The sequence below is a fragment of the Lasioglossum baleicum genome, chromosome 1, assembly GCF_051020765.1.
Source record: "Lasioglossum baleicum chromosome 1, iyLasBale1, whole genome shotgun sequence".
NCBI lineage: Eukaryota > Metazoa > Arthropoda > Insecta > Hymenoptera > Halictidae > Lasioglossum > Lasioglossum baleicum.
In genome coordinates this window covers 16,160,460-16,185,294 of record NC_134929.1, presented here as the reverse complement: position 1 = coordinate 16,185,294, position 24,835 = coordinate 16,160,460, and the positions used below count along the sequence as shown (strand labels likewise).

General features: G+C 38.9%; 1 protein-coding gene across 5 annotated transcripts in view; it reads right to left on the bottom strand.

Annotated features, from left to right (window-relative positions):
* The window catches only part of LOC143209571 (uncharacterized), an 88,356-nt gene that overhangs the window by 34,430 nt on the left and 29,091 nt on the right, over positions 1-24,835 (bottom strand). The window contains exon 1 of one of the 5 annotated variants that reach the window (XM_076425431.1): positions 12,805-24,125. The exons of the other annotated variants lie outside the window; for them this stretch is intronic. The gene's annotated coding sequence lies outside the window, so the exon portion shown is untranslated. Of the gene's footprint in view, positions 1-12,804; positions 24,126-24,835 lie in introns of those variants that run through there. 5 annotated transcript variants of the gene reach the window in all.

Below are 24,835 nucleotides of genomic sequence, written 5' to 3'. Positions count from 1 at the left end.
TGTACACTGAATTACCGTCATTATAAATGATTCGCGCAGCCACGTGGAAACAATTCGTGCGTATGGTATCACGTGCGCAAGAACGCTTGGGATTACTTAAGCGATGCGGGCGCTCATGTTTGCATGGGCGCACACGTACAGGTAAACAAGAGGCAGGTGTACGACAAAGGGATACCTTCCGTGCGGGTCTTTACGTGTGCTACGACCTTTCAAGAGATATACCTTTTGATGAGGAAGGTATGTATGTACGTCAATTTTTCGCAATCGGACACGGCGAAAGAGTTCGTGACACCATTTGGTATCCGGTTTCGTATCTCTTTCCATAGGCTACGAGACAATTCGACCTGTTAGGCAATATGTACTGTTAAACGCGTAAAACCTTCATTCCCCAGGATCAATGAAAAATTAACTGGATTTTCTATTCTACAACACCATAACTCTTCTTATCTAAATAAGATCAAGCGTAAGTACGAGTTTTTCCTAAGTTGTACAGATTTCTTAGTTCTTTCTTGTTTTCTTTATTTTTCTTCACGTTTTTCTTGTATAGATCACAACAGAAATTTAAGGATGACACGTTTCGACAATGAAACCGCGAAACCAAAAACATTTAACCCTTTGCACTCGGAACTATTTCAATTCGAAAACCGAATTTTTCTTCCGGCCTGAAATATTTCCATTTTATATGATTTTCTGAATTTTATCGATATAAAACTGACATGATACCTCGTACACAATACTTTCAGTAGTTCATTAAAATATTAAACATGTTTAGTAGTTTACCGAATATAAATTTAATAATGCAACAAACATTTTGAATAATGCTATAAGAACAAAGCTATTTCTAACCCATTAAAATTATTAAGCAAAGAAATCAATATGTGCATGGATTTATGTTTCATTTTGCATCAAAATCTGCAGTTTAATTATTAATGATGTGTGTATTCATGTGTTTTGTTTCTTACAACTACTAACTACTAATACAGTTCATATTTATTAAGATATTAGATCTGCAATATTCAAATAGACATGTATTGAGTGAAGCCAAAATAGGAAAATGCATCAAGGAAAATACGGGTCACCTCGCAACCTTCTTTAGCATAATAATCTATAATTTTTGTAATAGTGTTCGATGGTATGTCTCGAGAGTGCGACAACCTATATTTCAAGGCCGTTCACCACCGACAAAGCGGTATCGCGTAGATAAAATTGAATTTTCTTTGAATTCAAGCTTTAATTTCATCAAACCCGAGAACACTGCAGGCCATTATTAAAGCTAATGGCGTACCCGCGAGTTAATTAACGTTGTACTTTCGCTAAATTGATTGCTATAATTCAATGAAACCGCGGGAAGCGCACTATGACATCGATTTTTATGTTTGTTTATGTTACCTTGTTGATCAGTTTAACAGTCAATGTGGAAAAGCTAAATTGGTATAAAATTATGAATGAATTCTATCACTTTATTTATGATGTACTCCAAAACACAAAAAACTTGTGTTTCTAATTTTGTACAATTTCTTGTACCAATTAAATTGAAAATAACCAGCAAATACCGGCATATATTTGTCCAAGTAAAAACATAGGAAGTGTTAATTTTCTAAAAAAGGAAAAAAGATTTCATCATATATTTCCGATTCCTTGTTGCGTATAGAATCGTCCTACACTTCGTACAGATTTGCATATTAAAATGTGCATAATCAATTCAGTTACAAAACAAAATTGAATATTGCATAATCAAAAGACAAAAGACTTGTTTTCTAATTATGGACAGTTTCTTGTACCAATTAAATTGAAAATAACCGGCAAATACCGGTAAAACATAGGAAGTGTTAATTTTCTAAATAAGAACAAGAAAAGGGTAAACTTTACATTACCGGACTCAAAATTAGTACGTTTCTCCTACGAATTATGATCTCTAGGATCAATAGTTGAGGAGCTATGGTCGCTTAAAGTTGAGCATTTTTGTAAGGTAAAGGCGTCGCCATATTGGTTTGTAGTGACGACTGCAAGCCGCATACCTTGGCCCCCCCCCTCCACCTAATACTAACCAACTAAGTAAGCGGCGGGCGACCGTCACTACAAACCAATATGGCGGCGCCCTTACCTATCAAAAACCTGGAAATATGCTCAACTTTAAGCGACCATAGCTCCTCAACTATTGATCCTAGAGGTTCGAAACTTAGATCTGCATCCGCGTCGGGTACAAATCTACTGGATTGCATACCAAATACATCATAATTCGTAGGAGAGAGGCACAAATTTTGAGTCCGGCAAAGTAAAGAACAGCCAAAGAAAATTCTACAATCGTAAATTATAGAATCGCGTCCTATACTTCGTTACATATTATACAGATTTGCATACTAAAATATGCATAATCAATTCAGTTACAAAACAACATGAGAAAAGACATGTTTTCTAATTTTGATCAATTTCTTGTGCCAATTGAATTAAAAATAATCAGCATAAAAACATAGGAAGTGTTAATGTTCTAAAAAAGAAAAAATAAATTCTGGGATCATAAATTATAGAATCGTCCTACACTTCGTTACATATTATACAGATTTGCATATGAACCGCTAGCCCGTATATTATGAATGCATAAAATTTCCACGGTCCAGTGCCCGGATACATATTTCTGCGATACGGTGTCGTCACAGAAACGATTTCGTTTTTTCGCCGGGTTTCCCGTTAGATTAGGGGCTGGCGTGTTTCCAGTTAGGGAGAAACACGTACGCGGACACTGTCACAATTTATTCGACTGGAGGTTATCGTGTTGGAACTACTGGACGGTAGCTTCGGGAGACCCTTTCGAGTCGCTTCTTGAAACAATGCCGCGCGACACGCTGGGTGACATATGGCTAACGACAGGAACGGAATAAAATAGAGAATCGATATAGTGGCCAGATAACAATTTGCGTCATAGCCGAGTGTTGCATTGTCCGATCGGTTTACACGATACATATTCGGAATTTACGGAGCCGCGGAGCTACGCTGCAAACAGTAAACTGCAAACTGCAGCTCGCGGGTCCATAATGGAGCTAGCAGCGTACCCTTATCGAACGCAGACTACAATAGAACCTAAACGTTATTTCTTATTGCGCTCGACGCTCTTTTCGATACTCCATTATGGTGATCGAGTGGGCAGCTAAGTATACAGCAAGCATGTATGTTGCTCTTGCCGCGACACACTTTTTGCAAATTAATGTCGTACCACTTTTTGAAGAATGCGCCTCGAGAGTTCATCAATTTGAGTGAACGGCGCTGACTCGACTATGTGGATGCGTTTACGATACAAATGAGTAGATCAAACCGTAAAAATGTAGAAATATTGCTTTGACAAACGGTAGCAGAATTTTTAAAAATAATTACACCATTTTTATCCAAGGGTTAGTCCCTTCCCGTATCATTTTCTTTAGTGTTGCAGAGGTTAAAACGTCTTTATCCCCAAAAGTGTCGTATAGGCGAGAAAAGAAAATTTATATTTTTTTTAATTTACATTTAAACTTAAATTTTATTTTATTTCGTGTGACTCGTTAAAATACGGCTAAAACAAAAGGGGTTAATAATCGCATCTTTCAGCGAAAGTGAATCTAAAAAATATGGACGGTACTCTGACCCCGCTAATATTTGCTGTTGGCTATCTTATCGGTCTTTTCCTGTCGGTTGTTGTCGATGGCTTTACTCAGAACTGATATTCGATTTTATCTACTCCGAGGGTATTCCACTTCGTTTTATTGTTACAATATTACAGATTCAGAATTTTGATAAAACTCCATTTGTCGCTTGGACGGGGGAACATTCTTATAATTTTCGAATTGATGATTAGACTGCAGTTTTGTTACATTTATGACAAAAATGAGTATGTACGGTTTAAAACAGTGGACCTATGAAAAAGATTTAAGGCCACCAGTGTATAAGTTTCACGTTAATGTGATAATTAAAAGGAGAAAGAAATTTCAATTTGGCTCGTGTGTCTTGCGACCAATGCAAACATTTTTTTATTTTGCATAAAGATCCGCGGTCTATTGACGATGTGTTTGAGACTGCTTTATTTGTCAATTATTTGAACGCTAGATTTACGGAGATTCTACGTCATCGGAGCGTCAGTATCCCATAAGTACAGTGGCCCACAAAAGTGTTCATACACCCTTTAAAACAGAATAACTTTTTTATAAATGTACCAAACGACCTGATTTTTTTATAATCAATTAGAAGGATTGGTTTGCGAAATGATATGAAAAAAAGATTTTCCAAAAATTATAATTTACAAGGTTGCATGCAAAAAATAAAAAAGGCATTTTTAAAACTTTTTTATTTGGGCTCTTAATGAAAATTTAAAATATATGTTTTGTAGATCTATGTTAGTTATGTACATACTGAAAATGGAAATCGATTGAGATGTACGAACACTTTTGTGGGCCACTGTATGTTCACTACAGCTCCAGATAACTGAACGACGATCGAGACCAATATAATGCGTTTCAACTAATGAAACTTCGCATTGTTGAAGAACATTTTACGATCGAAACGGCCCAGTATAAACGACTGGAATGATCGAAGCAGCTTCCTAACCGCGAGGAAAGGTATCACCGGGGCGATCTCTTTATCGCATGGCCGCGTCGTTGCAGAATCTAACGTTCATGAAGCGAGCTTCTCTCGTTATCACCGGTGGGTATGTGTAACCGTTAAATACCGGACTATTAGCTGGTTCCATTAGCGTCTTCCGTCTATAACACGGTGAAAAAGTCGCGGATCCCGCGCGCCGGACATTTCCCGAGAAAATCGTTATCTTATAAGATCTGCATGAAACGAGTGCACCACGTGAAATATTTCCCGATCGAAGCCTGTCGTCGCGCGTTTCAGAGCGTTTCAAAGGAAAACGAGGATCCGAGAACGAAGAAAACGACCGGGCCCCGTCCGAGTATTCGTTCCATGGGATTGTCAACTTTTTCGCTTTCCCGACGAGTTTTGCAAGCCGGATCATGGGGCCGAACAACTTTTCCTGCACTCGGACTCGGCCCGTGTAATTAATAATGATCTCCGTGTGTTACGCTTTCTTGGCCTCGGTACCCCTCCGCACGGTCGTTCGCTCGTGCGCGTACTTGCGAATTCCGACGAAGATAAGACGGTACGCACGAATCGGGACATAAGTTTCACATTCCCCCGTGTACTATGTTTCGATGATCCTTGCCGGTTGCAGTGGAACCGTTCACGGAACTCCCGGCAAGATTCACCTGGTTGCTACCCGCTCACAATTAATTCTTGCTGACATATGGTCGGCGATAAGATTCTCTTGGCACCGTTTACGCTCGGTATTTAACCCCTTGCGCCGTATTTTGACGAGCCGGACTCGCGATGAAGGTTTCTAACAAAGTTTGACAAATATGAAGGCTGCCCTTTAATTTATCGGACTCAAAATTTCTGCCTTTCTCCTATAAATTATGAAGTATTTGGTATGTAATCCAGTAGATTTGTACTCGGCGCGGATGCAGATCAAAGTTTCGATCCTGTAGGATCATTGGTTCAGGAGCTATGCTTGCTTAAAGTTGAGCAATCTGCAGTGTTTTTGACAGGTAAGGGCACCGCCATATCGGTTTGTAGCGACGGTCGCGCGTCGCTTACCGAGCAGAATAATTAGTGAGTTGGTTGGTGATTAGGTCCGGGGGGGGGGGCAGCAAGGTAAGAGATAAAACAAATCAATATGGCAGCGCCCTTACCTGTCAAAAACACTACAGATTGCTCAACTTTAAGCAAGCATAACTCCTGATCCTACCATTGATCCTACAGGATCGAAACTTTGATCTGCAACCAGCCAGGTACAAATCTACTGGATTACATACCAAATACATCATAATTTATAGGAGAAAGGCTCAAGTTTTGAGTCCGGTAAAGTAGAGTTTACCCAATATGAACGTTACGCGTTTCATTTTAGTTTAATTGGTAAACAATAGGACTTTTGTGGGAGATAGCGCCCTAGATCGATCTTTTATATATCGTTTTTGACTACTAAGAAACCCTGTGTTTGTGTTATCGAACCCTTAATCATTAGAATAAATGTAGCCATACAAAAAAATATAAAGTTTCTCTTCTCTTCTACGACATTTTTTGGGATAAAAACGTTCTAATCGCTGTAACTGTGAAAGGAAAGGTACGGCAAGGGGTTAATGGTCCTTGTCGTTCGCAGTAGGAAATCTTCGAGCGATTCGTGCGAAATGCTATTTACAATAGTGATGGAGTAAGAAGGCTGTATGAACCGAGAGCACTCGGGTATTGAAAATATAAAGATGGACTCAGTTATGGGACCTACTTCAAAAGAATAGGTATAAGGATCCAATGCGCCACAGGTTGGCCACCCTATGTTCTAAGGAATAAATGTATGGAATTTTCCTGTAAATCTTTGCAATCCCGATAATTATAAATTAACCCCTTGCCGTACCATTCTATTCACAGTTACAGTGATTAAAACGTCTTTATGCACAAAAATGTCGTAGAAGGGAAAAGAAAATGTATATTTTTTGTATAGCTACATTTTTATTTGAATGCTTAAATATTGATTACTAGACTGCGGATCTTTATGCAAAATAAAAAATGTTTGCATTGTTGCAAGACACAGGAGTGAAATAAAAATTTCTTTCTTCTTTTAATTAAATCTTTTTAATATGTCCACTGCTTTAAATTGTGCTTACCTATTCTTTTCATAAATGCATAAAATCCGTAGTCTATTGATTACAAACGAATCCTGTTTTATTTCATCTAAAATGAGACGCGTAACATTCATATTTGTTAGGCTTCGTTAAAAACCTTCATCACAAGTCTGGCTCGTCAAAATACGGCAAGGGGTTAAGAGATTCATTTTGACGGTCCCTGGTAAATCTAGTGTGAAATAAACGAGGTTGCATTGTAGAACACGTTGTAGAACAGGTGGACCTTATCGCAGCCATTGTAAAATCGACTGCGGTAGACACGACAAAAAGGGGGGAGTGCGTGTGTGATGTAAGATAAATTGATCGGACGCAATCGATCGAGTGTAACGTAATCAAATTACGGGAAGCACGTTAATGGATGAATATTCAGAATGTTTGCGCGCCGTCTTCGATATTCGTTCCGTCTGCTGCGAGGTTCCAGTGAGAAAGGTAATCGTACGAGCATTAAGCCTGATTTGCATTAAAGGTATTTTAAGTGGATCGTACCGACACGGAATCGATCTATTTGATAGCGAATACGTGACTGTATGAACTCCTTGGTCTTGAACAGCAATAATACCAGGCCGATGTTAAAGCGAGATGACTGCTTCTCGTGATCGAGATAAGTTGTTGTCTTGATGCCGCCGGATGAGTGTGCGTTCTGAAATGTCGCAATTATCCGCCAGCCATGGATAAAGCTATACATATATGGACTAATTGGATCGAAACTTTTCGAACGGATCCAACCAAATTCACCAAACTGTTTAACACTAAAAAAACTTTTTAAAAACCACGCTTCTATTAAAATGCACTATAATAAAAGCGACTATAAATAAAAGCGTGGAGCGCTAAACTATATTGACGTAATCTTTGTGGGCGCTCCACGCTTTTATTTATAGTCACTAATGTCTAAAAAAATTATTTTCTCCTTTTTAGTGTATTTTAATATAAGCGTGGTTTTTAAAAAGTTTCTTTTATATATTTCATTTTCTACTTTTATTGTCATCGCAAGCAAGTGTGTATAAAAAATGTCAGCAAGATTGGTCTATGGGAAGAGATTTAAAATTCGATGACAAGATTTGACGCATACAATAACCACACGGCTAGTTAATATAAGTGTGGTAAAAAAAAAGAAACTGTTTAACATTAAACCTACCGAGTACTGAAAACGATTCAAATATTTTAACTCAGAAAAATGACAAGGCTCTATCTGTTTAGATTTTTTGCGATTTTTATTACTAGACTGCAGATCTGTATGCAAAATAAGAAATGTTTTACATTGATTGCAACACACAGGAGCCATATAAAAATTTCTTTCTTCTTTTAATTATCTCATTAACGTGAAACTTGTACACCCCATTTTTGTCATAAATGCATCAAATCCGCAGACTATTTATTACAATATATGCTTGGATAAAGAAATTTATCGATTGATTTATAAGAGTGACATTTAAAAAACAAAATGGTATTCCATAATTGCCTACTTTCCTCTAGCGCTATTGAACATACAATTAACTTGAATGAGACAGAAGCAAATCGTCTGTGAATGTCCCAAATCGTTCGAAAGTGCCCGTTACTCTCTATAATCGCATTATTAGTCCCGAGCCATGCGTCTTACAGGCAGTTTCTTAATTTCCACGCAACGAAAGTCTCCCCTCAATCCTTTTTGTACTTGCTTACGAAAAATCAACGAAATCTTCGACCTACTGATGACATATATTATAATCAACTTATGGGACAAAAGAAAATCATTCACAAATGTCCTAATTTGTAAATAAAAATATAAACGACTTGATTCTCCTGCAATGAAAGTCTCCCCTTAATAAGTGTCTTTCAATATTTTATTTTGTCATATGAAATCATCAGTTTATCTTGCACGCCGTAGATTTTCAATAAATTACCGCGTCAATTTTCTTCGAACGAGTCTATAATCAGCATTTAACTGCAGCGAGAACGATTTGCGACAGATTCATCTCCGATCGTGCTCGCTTCGCCGAACGAAACCGCTCGCAACCGCAATATAAACCTGATAAACAGTTCACGATCGCGTTCAACCTGCGCAGTAAATCGTCTTCGGAGCAAATGCAAAAACTTTCGCTCCATATTCGTTCGGATTGCGAAAACCGTGCCCCTCCTATATTTTTATAGCGCTTCGCATGCTTCATTACTCGCATTCCGCTCTGTTTGTCGCTGATTTACATGTCGTCGCATTTCCATGGTCGTTGAAACCGATCTACCGTTCCTTAATGTCAATGAGAAGAAGATTTCTCATTATACGCACATATGAGGATCTGATACAAATGAATACGGTAACGTCTCGAAATATATGAAAATTTCCGGATCAAACATTATTTCTGGCATCAAAATGTAGAAATGAGAAATTGGTAAAGAAACATCTTTTTTTCTATGGTTTCTTTATGAAACATTCGCCAACACATCCGTCAAATTTTCCTGATTAAAATGATACCAAACACGACACAATTTCGATCATATTTCAGTAGAATCTCTATTATCCGAACTAATTCAGTAGACCATGCTGATTCGAATAATGGAACAGTTATTCAGCGATTCAACTGTTTACTGGAAATCGTTGGTTCGGATAATCGAGGTTTCATTGTATCGTGGATTAAACAAGTAATTATACAGGGTGTCTCAGCTGAAGGAGGCCACCTAAATATCTCCCTTATTTTTAATGGCATAATTTAAATGGTATCGAACGAGGAATATCATAGAAGAACAATTTCTTTTTGTCCGGTCATTTTTTTCAGTTTTTTCAAGGTCATTGTTATTTTTTATCGGGAAAAATAATTTTTTTTTAATTCCATCTTATAGCGGTTGAAAAAATACATTTGAATATGCTTAAGTCATTAACAAGATGGAATAAAATAAAATAAGTTTTCCCGATAAAAAAAGAACGATAACCTCGAAAAAACTATGAAAGAATAACCGGACAAAAGAAATTGTTCTTCTATGATAGTCCTCCTTCGATACCATTTAAATTATACCATACATATTTTTTGTGCCATTAAAAATAAAGGAGATATTTAGGTGGCCTCCTTCAGCTGAGAGACCCTGTATATAATTCGAAGTGTTTGGTCTCGTTTTAAACAGAAAACGCCACGAATACATTGCTAGAGGTTTTGCAAAAGAATAAGTAAAAAGTTTCGTCGTTAAATTAGTATTAGAGAGAGAGTATAGACTAGACTTCTTGAGAAATACGCGTCGCGGTAATGGGGATAACATTTTCACATATGTCGATGCACATGTCTTTCTCATATGAACATCGAGTATTATTAAGATATTACTATAATGTATATGCACGCGTGAAAAACATGATACACGGTTGTCGTGCGTCCGCCACGCAATTTGGGTCGACGACAAATTAATAGTCCTCGCGCGAAATCCATTCCGCGTTTGCTCTGATTTTCATTCCTTTCCGTGCCACTGAGTTCGCGCCGTGGCATGGCAAAAAGTCGCAACATTTTTGTTTAGTTTCTGTTTGATCGATCGCTCGAGCGGCTTTTACTGTTATCGTTCAACTAATCCTGTTGTTGCAAATCGACTTAATAAAACTGTAGAAAACCTCGAACCGCGAACTTATTTGCACATCTATTACAATCCGTAGGATCTATTCCCTATTTCAGGATCTAATAAAAATAGATTGTAAGATCTAATAGAGCTTTTAAAATGATATTTAGGATCTAAAAAAGGTTTTGTTTGATTCTAGGAACTGTATAATGCTTAACCCAAGGAAACGTAAATGATTTCACGGAGAAAAGCAATGGCGTACTAGGCATTTCCAGGAAAGCAGAGAGTTATTGAGCTGACTGGGTACTTTTCCAGAAAGGTTCGATAAAAGTAAGACCCGGCAACCTGTGTGGCAGGCTACAGCTGACACGGTCGCTCAAAACAAGCTGTACGTGTCGCGCAAACTGCTTTCTTCTCATAAACGCCGCCGAGAACATTTGTCAATCCGTTGCCCGGAAAATTCACAGTTAATCCCCCGATTTCGTGATCAAACGATAGTGTCAAGTAGCGGTACACGCGGCATTCGGAATGTATGTTTAACCCAGATCGGACTGGGCACGACATTGTGTGCTAGACGACACGACGACGGTCTCGATAAGATCACATTTCTAATGATAGATGCTGTCACTCTGCCCGGTGACGCGTCTCTTAAAATAAGGAGGAGCCATCTGGAAACGTGTTTCCAGCATTTCTAACTGCTTGTCCATCGGTAATAGATCACCTGCAGAGGATGTGTACAGAGTGTTCGAATCATTTTTACTGTTCCGGTCGTTCGGCATCTTGATACGAACAGCAAACACCACTTAATCCTCGCTCCCTTCTCAGATGCAATGGTACTCGTACTACTGAAGGATACTAGGATAATAATTCATTTTTGCTGTATATTTTACATTAACAAATCATTTTTTATTCATGATTCTAACGAAAATCGACGTCTGTGCGAAGAATATTTTCAAAAGTACACAAGATATCGAGTGCAATAAGCTTCAATTTACTGTAAAGTCTTAATCGAAGAAAACGGGAACTGTACGGTCTAAGTAAACTTTAGTAAACGAATAGTTTTCTACGTTCTAAGCCTAATTTTTTTACAGACACAACAATACATCTAAACAATGTGACCTTTAGTCATCGAAAATATGAATGGAAATGTTTTATTATTTCAGGGCACTTATCATTTTTTAACAGACTTCGAAAAAGGAGGAGGTTACTCAATTCGATCTGTATGTGCCTTTTCGTTTTTTTTTTTTAAATTAGAACATACAAGGTGTCCCAAAACTAAAATATATCTATTTCAGGATCTAATCAAATTAGATTGAAGGGTGTCCGAACAGTTCGCGGAGCAATGAAGTTCTATGTCCAGACCGGCCGTATCAAAAAGGTGAAATAACTGGAAGCGTGAAGGCAATCGCTTACGCTCAGAAGTTGTTCCCGAGAGTCAGACTATCTCGTGAACCTAATCCAGACCCGGGAACAACTCTCGGACAGCTTATTCGCCAATAGCTAGCAAATAAGTACGTGTTCGCGAGAGAGAACGTCCGTCGAGGTGAGTTTTCAAGCTTGTGTCCAGTTTACAGGCGAAAATATCTTACTTCGGTTTCGAAACTAGAAATACCAGCGGCCTACGGTACTCCAACAGTCTAGCATAATATGTAAAATCGCTTCGGTGTTATCTCGTAAATGTAGCATGTAGTGCAATCAGTAATGTCGAAGGCTTACTTTCCTCTAACGGTATCGAATAAAAACGTGAAATGGTTCTATGTTGGTTAGTCAATGTGATCCACATATCTACGCATATTTTTTCATTTTTATTATACATAGGCACAGATGAGAAAGTTGTAAATCGTGATCTTCACATTTTTTCTCCTAAATTCCGAGCAATAGCAATTTAAAAAAATTTTTGACTTGAGTTGTTTGGTCGTTATTGCCCGAAAAATGACCACCATTGTCCAAAGGTATGGGCGGAGTCGACAGATGAGGGGAGGGAGCACGAATTGAAACGCGCCACGTACCGGCCGTGGCGGAAGGGTGGGGAATAGCGTCGTAGAAAGGGAAGGTAGAGTGAGGATACAGGTAATAATTTATTTTTAGAAATTGTCTACTTATGTAGATGATGAATCTGAAACTAATCTTTTCTTTAATTGTTCGAGTAAATGAATAATTTAAATTCACGACACGTATCCTTAACTAATATTTCACCCCATGCTATCGTTTTATTATTGCTTGAGTAACCGCCATTGCCCCATTCTCTCCTATACCACCGTGGATAGGCATCTTTTTTTTAATTGTTCGAGTAAATGAATAATTTAAATTTACGACACGTATCCTTAACTAATGTTTCACCCCATATTTTCGTTTTATTATTGCTTGAGTAACCGCCATTGCCCCATTCTCTCTTATACCACCGTGGATAAGCATCTTTTCTTAATTGTTCGAGTAAATGAATAATTTAAATTCACGACACGTATCCTTAACTAATATTTCATCCCATACTATCGTTTTATTATTGCTCGAGTGACCGCCCTCCTACACCAGCGTGGGTAGGTGGCATTAACCTTGTATTGTACGCTCACGTCTTTGTCGTTGAAAATCTTACCGAGTGTGTGGAGCTGGCTCACGAATTCCCCGAAATTCTGGCCCGGGTTTGGCGTGGTACGATGACGGGAGCTGTCGACCCGGATCGGAATCAACGACTGGAAGGAGCACGTTGAACGCCGCCGAGAGAGCGGGAGCACTAACAACGACCTAGGAATTTAAGATAGGCATAACCGGCGCACTTACGTAAGCTTTACCTTTATGTCAGAAGGAACCAGGAAGCGTGTCGTAGCCGACGGTAATGTAATCGTAATAACATGTACACGGTGGAAAGCTGTTGGGCGTCGGAGAGCCGCGGAACGAATAAGACGCAAAAGAGAGAAGACTCCGTGAGTCCGATTCCTTCGAACGATCGATGAAACCTATCTCTGCAGATCTACCTCGATTATTCTAGCGTTTTACTGATTTTCACCGCTGTCTTGTTGACAGGGAGCCATGCGAAACGTATCGATCAAGCACAGTGATATTTTAGCTGTCTGTTTTCACGATGCCGCGACACAGAAATTATGATAAAATGCGTGAATCGTAGTTCACTCACGGATTATACTCGTTCGACTATCTAGGTAAATAGTCCTAAATACCTAAATGTGATCGTTAGACTGCGGGTCTTTATGCAAAAGAAAAAATGTTTGCATTGGTTGCAAGACACGGGAGCCAAATAACAAATTCATTCTTTCTTTAATTATCTTATTAAGGTGAAACTAATACAGTGGTGGCCTTAAATCTTTTGAATAGCTCCGCTGTTTTAAATTGTACGTACCCATTTTTGTCATAAATGCATAAAATCCGCAATCTAGTGATCGTAGTCCCTAAATCCTTAGTCCCGCGGGACTGACATAAATCCAACATCTATCCAGTGGGATCGAAAATGGCGCGGGATTGCGAACCCTAATGAGAGGAGGGAGCACGAATTGAGGGGAAAAAGTTACCCCCTCTCGACCGGATTAATCACGTGACTTTGTGGCACACGCGAGACAGGGACGGAACGCGTCACGAATAGCTGTCCCGCGCGGTGTAGCCAGATCGAGGAAATCGAGGGGAATACAGTTTACCCCCTCTCCGATGACAGCGCCCGCTCTAGCGGTTACGTCGCCCCGGACTAAAAGACAAATTGCCGCTCCTTAAGAATATCTATATATTTTTTAAATAAAGGTACATATTTTTTATTTTCAATAAAAATCAAATCATTTTATTTAAATTTTAATAAAAGAAAATTTTCTATCAATTGGGTATTTAACACATCAATATTTTTCTCACACTTACAGCCAAAATGGCGCCCGAAAATTTTGGCGCCCCAGATAAATGTCCGGGTTGCCCGCCCCTAGAGCGGGCCCTGCTGATGACCAGATTAATACGTGACCAGTTTACAGACTTAGTAAGGGATGTTGGAGTATGCTCATGGTGCTGGAATGGAATAGTGGAAGGGAAAAAGGAGGAGATGAAAGATCGACCAGTTTTAGTCGATTCTGGCGACACTGGTCCCGCGACTACAATCTTTTAATTCTACCAAATCGACGCTAATAAACTCATTAAACGGTCGGCTTGCGCACAGGAAAATTCATTCGGAAGATCAAAGGGCCGGCGCGTCGCGAGAGTCTGTTCGTTTGAACATCGTAAACGGCCCGGCGAAGAAGGCCGTTCGCCAGTTTTATTGGATTACGCGCGGACGGCAAGAACACAACACGTTGCCGGCAAGAAAACAGGAAACTCGTATGGTAATAGAAATCTAATAACGCGCGCGCTCTCGCCGAGATGAAAACTTGATATACAACGTTGGCTGCGGCTCGCGCAAGAACCCCGATAGACGACCAAACGGGAAACAAAAAGGTGCACAGGGTAGCTAACAGACCTGGAATACGGCCTCATAGTTGCCAAGTCAAGTCGAACAGTTTTTGGTCACTATTGTCACCGGAACAGTGAAAACTGACAGACTCGAATTGAAAATTTTAAGTTCTCCAAGAACTTTTTATCGAATTTCAATAACCGTGGATTATTAACCCCTTGCCCTACGATTTATTTTACGGTTTCCGTGATTAGAACCTCTTTGTAGATCGTAATTTCCTAAAGAAAAGGAGAAAACTTATATCCATTGTATAGCTATATGTTCACCAACAGCTGTGCATTAACAAAACCAAAATGGAATTTTATTTCGGTTATAGGAAACTATTGACATACATTTTGATTAGAATCTGCTCAGAATCTTCATCACGGAGTTAATTGTTGCGTTATTAGAAAAGATTAAATAATTTTTTTCTTGATGGAAGCGCCAAGGACTTATTAAGGTCAACTTCGATGTTTTTCAATGGAACCTCTTTTTCGTGCACCAAACGATGCAGCTTATTATTCTCGATAGAAGAGGATTGTCATTAAAGAAAAACAAAGGTTCCGTTTAAAACATCAAAGTGGACCGTCGTAAGTCCTTGACACGTCAACCGACAAGAAATCTAATAACACCAGCATGCGCATCTTTTGATATCACTTAATCCAAATTTAATATGTGACGCATGTAAAATAGAGAACGCTTAAATCACATGATCGTACAAGTCAACGATTTCCGGCGATAATTCTAGCGAGATCCTAAAGAGAGGTTGTTCCAGATCCGCGAACTTTCGCCAACGAAAAAGTGTCTGGGCGCCACGTCATCGGGTCCGAAATATAGAAAACGGTCGTAGAAAATGGAACCAGGCCAAATACAGGAAACTCACCGCCAGCGTGGCGACTATTGATTGGATTAGTCATAAAACGAAACGGCAAAACGGGACGGAGGGGTAAAGAAAAAAAAAGAAAAAGCGGATTGCGCCAAGCGGCTAGCAAGAGTGGATTCGCGAGAGGTCAGATCGCGCGGATGCGTTCGCGAACAAGATGGCGAGATCAGTCCGAAGAACACAAATTTCTGTGTTGCGGGTTGGCCACCGTTTCCCCAACGGGGACGTGTATAAATCAAACGGCGCGCTGCGCGCTGTGGCCATTAAATTCAAGAGTTACGATAACACGCGAGAGAGCCTTTTCCGGCGAGAGCGCGCGCGCGCAGCGTATCGCCATTGTTACGGACAGCCGAGACAATGGACAGATATCACGTGCCACGGAACGGAAGAACGGAATTGACGGAACACAAGAAGAGGAGAACTGCGGGTTCTTCGGCTTCTCGGGACCATCTCCTTGGATGGCCTGCGGCTGTCCATTAGATCGAACGTGCGTGATAGCTTGGCTACGATTGTTGCGCTATCCTCCCGGAAAAATCGCCGGCAAACCAGTCAGCCGAGAGAGGTCTCGGAAACTTTGCGCTATTCAAGGTTTCCGGGTGTTCCGTGTCTACCCTACTTTAGCCTTGATCGCTGCGATCCGACCGTCATCTGCTTTTTCAAGCTACCCTCGTCCTCGATTGGCGGTTCTCTTTTTGGGAAACGTCAGTACGTACATACAGTGAACCACGAAAGCATTTGAACGCACTTTAAACTTTAAAACAGTATAACTTTCTTGTGATCGAACCAAACGACCTGACTATTTTTTAGCAATTTAAAGAATTGATTTAGCAAATGACATGCAAAAAAGATTTTGTATAAATTGCAATTGCTGAGAATTATTAGGTTGGCAACTAAATTCGCGACCTTTGTTTCGTAATTCTTTTATTGTATCATTATAACCTCATTCGGTGACCATTCCTTTCGGACTGTATATCATTGGAAAGCTCTGAATTTTGCGTATAATTTGATATAAAACGCTCGTCCTTAACAAACATATGTGAATGACTTTGTTTGAGAAAATGTGGAGGTCGCGAACTTAGTTGCCAACCTATTACATGCGAAAGTAAAGGAGGCACCATTTATAACTTTTTTACTAGAAACCGTAATGAAAATTTAAAATATGCGTTCTGTACATGTATGTTAGTTGGACATATGCTGAAAATTTCATCGAAATCGGTTCACGCAGAAAAAAACGACACGCATCGAAAAATGTAAGAATCTGTGGATTTTAAACAGAAAACCAAAAGTCGCCAAAAACCATGATCTTCGGTATGTGAATCGATTCTGATGAAGTTTTCAGCACGTGTATAACTACCATAGATCTACAGAACGTATATTTTAAATTTTCACTAAGCGCTCAAATAAAAAAGTTTTCAAAAATGCTTTTCTTATTTTTGCATGCAACCTTGTAAATTGTAATCTTTGGAAAATCTTTTTTGCAGATCATTTAGTAAACCAATGCTTCTAATTGCTGACAAAATATCAGGTCATTTGGTAAAACTACAAAAAAGTTATTAAAATACTTTCGTGGGTCACTCTGTACGTTGTTTTTGATCAATGCCCTACAAGAGAAGATAAATCTGTCCGAGTGAAATTATACTGTCCAGGTGACACTTGTATCCTGTACAGCCACTATCACCGGTAGCGTTGAACGTAGAAAAGGATAGCAAGCGAACCTCTAAGAAACACTACTAATCCGAGTAACGAAACCTTCTCGTTTTTAATAATTTCTTTATGACACTCCTACTGGCGTCTGCGCGATAGTTTTCCGATTAAAATGAGTCTAAACACGACACAATTTGAATCATAATTACTCGTTTAATCCGTGACATAGCAGAGCCTCTACCATCCGAATCGATTCGGTGGTAGGATAAATATTGAGTTGGCAAGAAACTAATTTCAGTATTTTAAGGTGAAATAGAGCCTAATTTTTTTTATTCAAGCAATGAATTTTAATGAATAAGATATGTCCCCTTTTGTTCGATGATCTTTTGCCAGAAAGAATAAATAAGAAAATATTTTATTGATTAAAGTTCATCGTTTGAATAAAGAAATTCGATTTTATTTCACCTTAAAATACCAAAGTTACTTTCTTGCCAAGCCAATAATAACAATGAACTGGAATTCGGATATTTTCGAAGGTGTAACGAGGACTGATCAAGGTCACGATTTCGTGCTCTCGTTCCTTTTCGTAACGAACACTCCGCTCTCCGACTAGGTTAATGTTGCGGGTCGTGGATTTTTTCCGGGGGACTGATTGCAATTCCTTCTGTCTAGAATTCTATCTTTTTACGACACGGGGCAATTCGCTATGGACGTTAAACGCTATTAAGGCTCATTATCGTGAGGATTCCCGTCGGAAAGGCGGCGCCATCGCTCGCCGGAATTTATTGCGATGCAACAGAGTGATACAAAGACCAGGGATACACGCGTAGAAAACTGTATAATGGATGATACAGACTGCGGTAATCCTGTGTTACGGCTGCCTCTCACGTATCGTCTTCCCTTCCAGTAACAGAAGCATTAATTAAGCAATTTGTCCCATTCATTTGACTTCGGGTTAACGTTATCGCTGGCTGCCAGCGGTAAAATATCTTCCAAGGTCGACGGCACATCTTCGACCGCGTGGAAAAACGACGCTAATCGCATTCAGGCAAAAAACGTCGGATCAGGTCTTAATCACGATCCGGGAGATGGATACTGAGCTATGGCGGCAAGAAAATAATGCTCCGGAGATATTTTCTTTCGAAATATTAACGTTCAAGTTAACGCGCATCGTATCGCTAAAAACGCTGTGTACTGCTCGCGTTCATCGTAATTCGAACCGAAGAGAAAAATGAAAACTGTGTTCGCAGCATTTTGCCACATTATATTGGGTTGGCAAGAAAGTAATTTCGGTAGTTTAAGGTGCAATACAACCCAATTTTTTTTGTTCGACGATCTTTTGCCATCTTTTCGGTAGCTTTACAATTCCGCGCTCGTAAAACTTCTGATCCAAGTGCGATTTTATTCATTGATATTCATTGATATTCATTGCTTGAATACAAAAATTGGGTTTTGTTTCACTTCAAAATACCGAAATTACTTTCTTGCCGACCCAATAATTATTTCTTTTTACGTTGCTTATTTATAGAAGTCGAAGAGCATAAATATTTGATATGTACGATCTAAGAAAAACGAGTATCCCCTCCACTGGGCGACATTATATCACAATTACTTTGCAGAGAATCTTCGGCCGGAATAATTTCCTCGCAAAGCGACTGAAGGCCACGTGATGGTCAACATATCGTTGAATTTGTTCTTTTTTTTACGAGCTGTAAGACTGTTCCAATGAAAATATGTATGTAGTCGCATTAGGAAAAAAAATATTAAATATATGTTTTTATTTTCTACTTTTTAGTCTATGTAAATGGAACGCAAGATACAGTAATACTGGAATGAAATAGTAAGATATAGAAACGCAAGATATGGAAATACGTGAGACAGAATGAGGGGATGAGTCCGAGAGACGACGTCTCTTGATGGAGTCCGAAATTGTCCGAAATGGAACTGAATGAACGGAACACCACACTGAGCACCTTCGGTGCGAAGTGGGACAGTGGAGTGAGCACTGGCGCGTGGAGTGGGGGTCGCTGAATCAGTTCTGAGCTATGTTTAAAGTTTCAAGTCTCTAGCTCATCGGGAAGTGATTTAAAATTCGACTACAAGATTTGACGCATATAACAACGACAACTCGGCAAGCTAATATAAGCGTGGTAAAAAGTTCTTGAGAAAATATTTTCTTGTAAAAAATAAGCGAGATATTAGGTTGGAACGAAGTTCGTAGCGCTTGTAAATTAAAATTGAAAGCTAAAATACAGATATTTATTCACAGATTTATTCGACAACAAATATTTTCCATTCTGTTCTACTACTTTTTGCCATTTTACCACGTTTTTATTACCTCGCTTTCTTGTTTGTTTGTTTGTTTGTTTGTCCGTTCGGTGGCAAATTCGAGGTAACTTCAACAAGGTTAATTTCCGGTGCAACAAATACAGGTTATATCGGTCGACGAGAAACTGGACGCCTAATTAAAATGGAAACGAAAATTGGACAATTTGTCGTCGAAGTAGTTCCCGATTAATTACGTTGTACGTTAAGGTACGCTCCGTGCGAAAAAAACCGAACGACCATTGTAAAATGCATTACGTCCGTCGGACTTTCGAGAAGAATTCAACGGTATAACGAGTGTTCCTGGTACGGTTTCTTTCGCGCTTTTGAAACAGGATCGTTTCTCTAGTAATGACTTCCCGGCGGAAAAAGTTTCAATTTATCCCTTGAGCAGAGAACGGGTAAATGTAATGGAACGATTCCATCAGGCTAATTATATCGAAAAGTCGATCCTCGACCGGGTGATGCAATTTTAAGTTCTTTGTGAAAGCAAGCCACCGCGTGATCGGCAATTAATGTTGTTTCTCCTGGTGCGCTTGTCCCCTCGCAAGCTCTCGGCGATTCTTAATAATTGCCGGTAGTATAATGCGGTTTTTTTACGGCGATATTAATGGCAGCCCGTGGATCGATAATTAGAAACGATCGAATCTTTTTGCATTCTTACGTCGGCGATCGATGTACACAGGTATTTCGCCTAACTTGACCATCATAAATGTTCGGTTGGAAAGAAAGTTCGTAGCGTTTTCAAATTAAGAATCGAAGATAAAATTAAAGTATCTATTCATATGTTTATTCAATAACACGAGAAGTTACAGTGGTGCCTCGGTATACGACCTTAATCCGTTCCTGATATTTGGACTTATACCGAATAGGACGTATACCAAACCTTTCCCATAAGTAATGTAAAAACGATTAATCGGTTCTCTCTGGAGGTGTGGTTTTTTTAATAGGTATTTGGGAAACCGAAGAGACCTGTTTCCTCCGAATCCCACACTACCCTTCTTCGGGGGTGTACGCAAATGTATTTTTTCCACACGTCCTTAAGGTAAAAGGGTAGTCATGTGATAAAACTAGGAAAGAACTAGAATCTAACTAGAGTTTACGTCGAAATTTGTCGGATTTTATCCTTATACGAGCATATTTTTCTTGATTTTTTTTCTACTTTGGACACTCATATTATTAGATATAAACATAATCTCGTTAAATCATTTGTCGAGGGCGCTGTATTTAACCTTCCTCTTTAGAATGAGCCCTCACTCAGCCCAAAATCTGCTCAAATAAGGACAGAAAGCCGCGCCCCGCAAACCCATGTTTCGACCCAAAATCTAGTTAGATTCTAGTTCTTTGCTTGTTTTGTCACGTGACTAAACCTTCCGCCTTAAACCAGGCATGATCAATTCGTACGCTTGATCGCAGGCATTCTCAAGGAATACCGCCACAGGGAACGAGACGCGTGGGCGGGAGAAGTGGAGGTTTTCCTTGAGAATGTCTCCGATCGAGCTACGAATTGACCATGCCTGGCTGAAACTAAAAAAAAAGGTGGACTCGGACGAGAGCCGCTCGCCTGATCGCGTTGACGCGTGCTTCTTCCGCTTGGACTCCTGGCCCATGGCGCATGCCGCGAAAGTCGTAATACTTTGCGCACGTGCCGCGTGCATTCTGTTCTCCGGATACACGCGTGGCATTACGTCTGCGCCAGACATCAACGTGCAGCTGACGTCCTTTGGATGCACCCCTTGCTTTGCTGCTGGTCTCTTAAAGTGAACCCGCACGCGCCGCGGAACGCGATGCGCGCAACGCGGGATAGCGATGCCAACGATACCGACCAGGAAACACGCGAGAACAATGAGAGACAACGATAACGCCAGAACCGCGGCTAATTATCTTCCAAGGTGGAATATTTAAGTGGAAACACGCTCGAGTATCTCCGCTATTCTGAGCTACCGATCGAAAATAGTTTGGTGCTCACTTAACCTTTGACTGGGAATTCGAACCTTCACGCAAACGGTGCCTATACCGGACAAGTAGACTGCGCGGATCTCTATGCATTTATGAAGAAATTGATTGGGTAAAATATAAAATTGTAACAGATTTAAAAAACTTAAGGACGCTGTAACGTTATTTTTAATGTAACAATGTCATCAAGGGGCGAAATGAATTTTTATTTTCTAGAACAATCAATGCACAGAATATTTTTATTTTCCATACACATCTACTGATAAAGGTAACATCATCTCCGTTGCACACATATCTGTGATTGTAAGGAAAATCGCCCCGCACGTCACAATTCCAAAATATTTGAAATTATGCGTTAGTCGAGTTGGAAATATAGGATTCACGTGTTTGTCAGAAAAAAGACATGCAAACAAATTCGAAAGGCTCAAAAAATATTGCAATTTAACCGATAGCCTATGTACAGAATTAGTGATCAAAACTTTAAATAGCAATGTCTCGTTTCTATTCGATTTTTAAAACAAGATTTTTAAAATAAAAATGTTCCACCTGAAACTGGAGTGAAATAAAAATTCATCTTCCTTGTTAATATTTTCAAAGTTTTCCATTTTATTGTTTCAAATTACATCTTTCCAAGACTGATCTAAACGACGGGTGTATACAGGGGTCCCATGGAAATCACCGACACAGATTTCTCCGACAACATTTCTCCGACTCCAGATTTGTCCAACAATAGCTTTGGCCGACAACGATTTTGATCGACAGCGATTTTCACCGACAACGAATTTGATGCATAACGACTTAAGACACAGTATGATAATATTGTATGATAATACTGCATGATAATACATATGATAATACATACTGTGGTTGTCTTAAGTTGTTGCGGATCAAATTCGTTGTCGGACAAAATCGTGTCCCTTATCCCTTCATCTGATTTTGTTACATTAAAAGCAACAATAAGTCATTCTTGAATTTTTTAAATCTTTTACTGTTTTGTATTTCACATTGTTATTGTAATCCTTATCCTTACTTGGATAGTAAAGCTAGCTTTCTAGTATGAAGACAACGCCAAATAATAAATAACGTAATTTAGGTTACGAAGGGTCGAGTGGATTTCAATTACAGAGAATGGCATAGAATGGCTGTGAGAGTTGAATTTTTCAATTTCTATGCTGTATAATCCGGGATGGAGAAAAAGCGGAATATTGGTTATTTCACGAGAAGCTTAAAGTGCAAATGTTTGGCCTACCGAAACTATCACTGATCCAGAAAGCCTCTTGTCCAATGAACTAATATTAACCATGACCGTGGAAGTCGACCGTGGAACAAACGTATGTTTCACTGAAAAATCCCTGAACTTTAAATGAAACATGGTTGTAGCACCTGGACAAAAGCCTTTGCATGTTTAAAATTATATTGTACTACCATCGTTTTTGTGAGAAATACTATAATAGAATATGATTCAATCCAATATCGTTTTTGCTTCAGTGTCAACCTTCCTTTTTAAGATTAACACTAAACCCACCAGTGCCAGTCAAATGACCCGTTTTATAATTTCCATTTCACAATTATTCAAATTACGAAGTTGCTTACATGAAAATTGATTCGATTTATCCAAGCACATAATGTAATAAAAGTTGCATAAAATCTAAATAAATAGAGCCCTGTCATTTTTACAAGGTAAAACATTTTAATCTCTTTTAGTGCTCGGTAGGTTCAGTATTAAACTGGTACAGAATCCTAATCACGTGTTATGGCAATGCCCGATCTACGATAATAATAGAGATGCTCTGATTCAGAAACTTTGCAATAAGGGTTACTTTCCACCCTATGCAATAGATGCCTTTTTGTGCGGACCCTCTTTTTGCCCCTTACTTTATATGTATACATAAAGTTCGCACCTTTTTAGAGTTGTAATTCGGAAATTCTCCACCATATTGTCAACCCTAGATTCTAAGTTATCTTTGTAATGTTAGCATGCACAGTCATGTGCTGCTAATAGTCCCATGTGGGGTTTTATAGCTTGATAAAAAAAAAAGAAAAGTATTTTTAAAGCTAGCGCTATTATGAATTCGCAATAGATACGTCGATATTTAATTTATTTAACCTTTCCATTCGAGTTGCACCGGTGAACGACAGTTGGCACAAAGATAAAACGATCGTCCCGTTATGGCTCCGCAACGAGAACGGTTTCAACTTCCGTTGTGACGTTCGAACCATTTTTTTCTATCGTGTTTCTTCGCTACTATACAGGATGTTCCATTATGGCGGTTCTAACTGTCACAGTAATACAGCGTATTTTATACAGAGGTGTCATTTTAAATTTCGCGCTATTTTTTATTTGCAGAGATCAGAATTGTGGATATGTACGTGCATAGTAAAATTGTGAAAAACCCCGTAGTGTCTTCCATAGCATTTATGTACAGTTAGGAGCAAAAACTGGTCACACACATCTTAAATCGGAATAACTTTTTTATGAATGGACCAAACGACTTCATTTTCTCCGTAAGACTAGAAGAATTAGTGTAGTAAATGACGTCTGAGAAATATGTTGAAATAATGCATTTGGCCAGAATTGTGAAAAACAATAATAAAAATTGGTTTTTACAACTTTTTTAGCTGAGCTAATAACGAAAATTTAAAACATGCGTTTGGCCAACTCGTATAAATTATACATATACGCTCCGAAAATTTTATTGAAATTGGTTAATTGGTTTACGAGTTATAAACGATTAAAAGTTGTAAAAATTGCAATTTTTAAAGATTTTCGGCCTTTTTACCACTTCTTCATTTATAACTCGTAAACCAATTAACCAATTTCGATGAAATTTTCGGAGCGTATATAATTTATACGAGTTGACCAAACACATGTTTTAAATTTTCGTTATTGGCTCAGCTAAAAAAGTTGTAAAAATAAATTTTTACTATTGTTTTTCACAATTCCGACCAAATCCGTTTTCTCAACATATTTTTTAGACGTCATTTACTAAACTAATTCTTCTAGCCTTACAGTGAAATTAAAGTCGTTTGGCCCATTCCACCACCATTAAAGTGTGTGTCATCAGTTTTGCTCCTAACTATATTTACTACAATTATTCAGGTGTTGTTATATAAAAAAAGCGTTGACCCAACCCAGCGATTATTAGAAACGAAGTGCTATCGAAATAAACATTTGCAGTATTCAACCTACAGCGTACATTCCCATGCGTCCTGTACATAAACGCGGATTCTGAAATAATTATCGTACCTGTCATAACCAAGTCAACTACGCACTTCGCAGTGGAATTCGTGTTGCGTGTCGCTGATGGTTCATGCTTTCTCGGTGGAATTTTCGTTTCGGTTTACAAACGAGAACAACTTGAAAATAACAAATATAAATTTTGATAGGTGTACATATTTTGA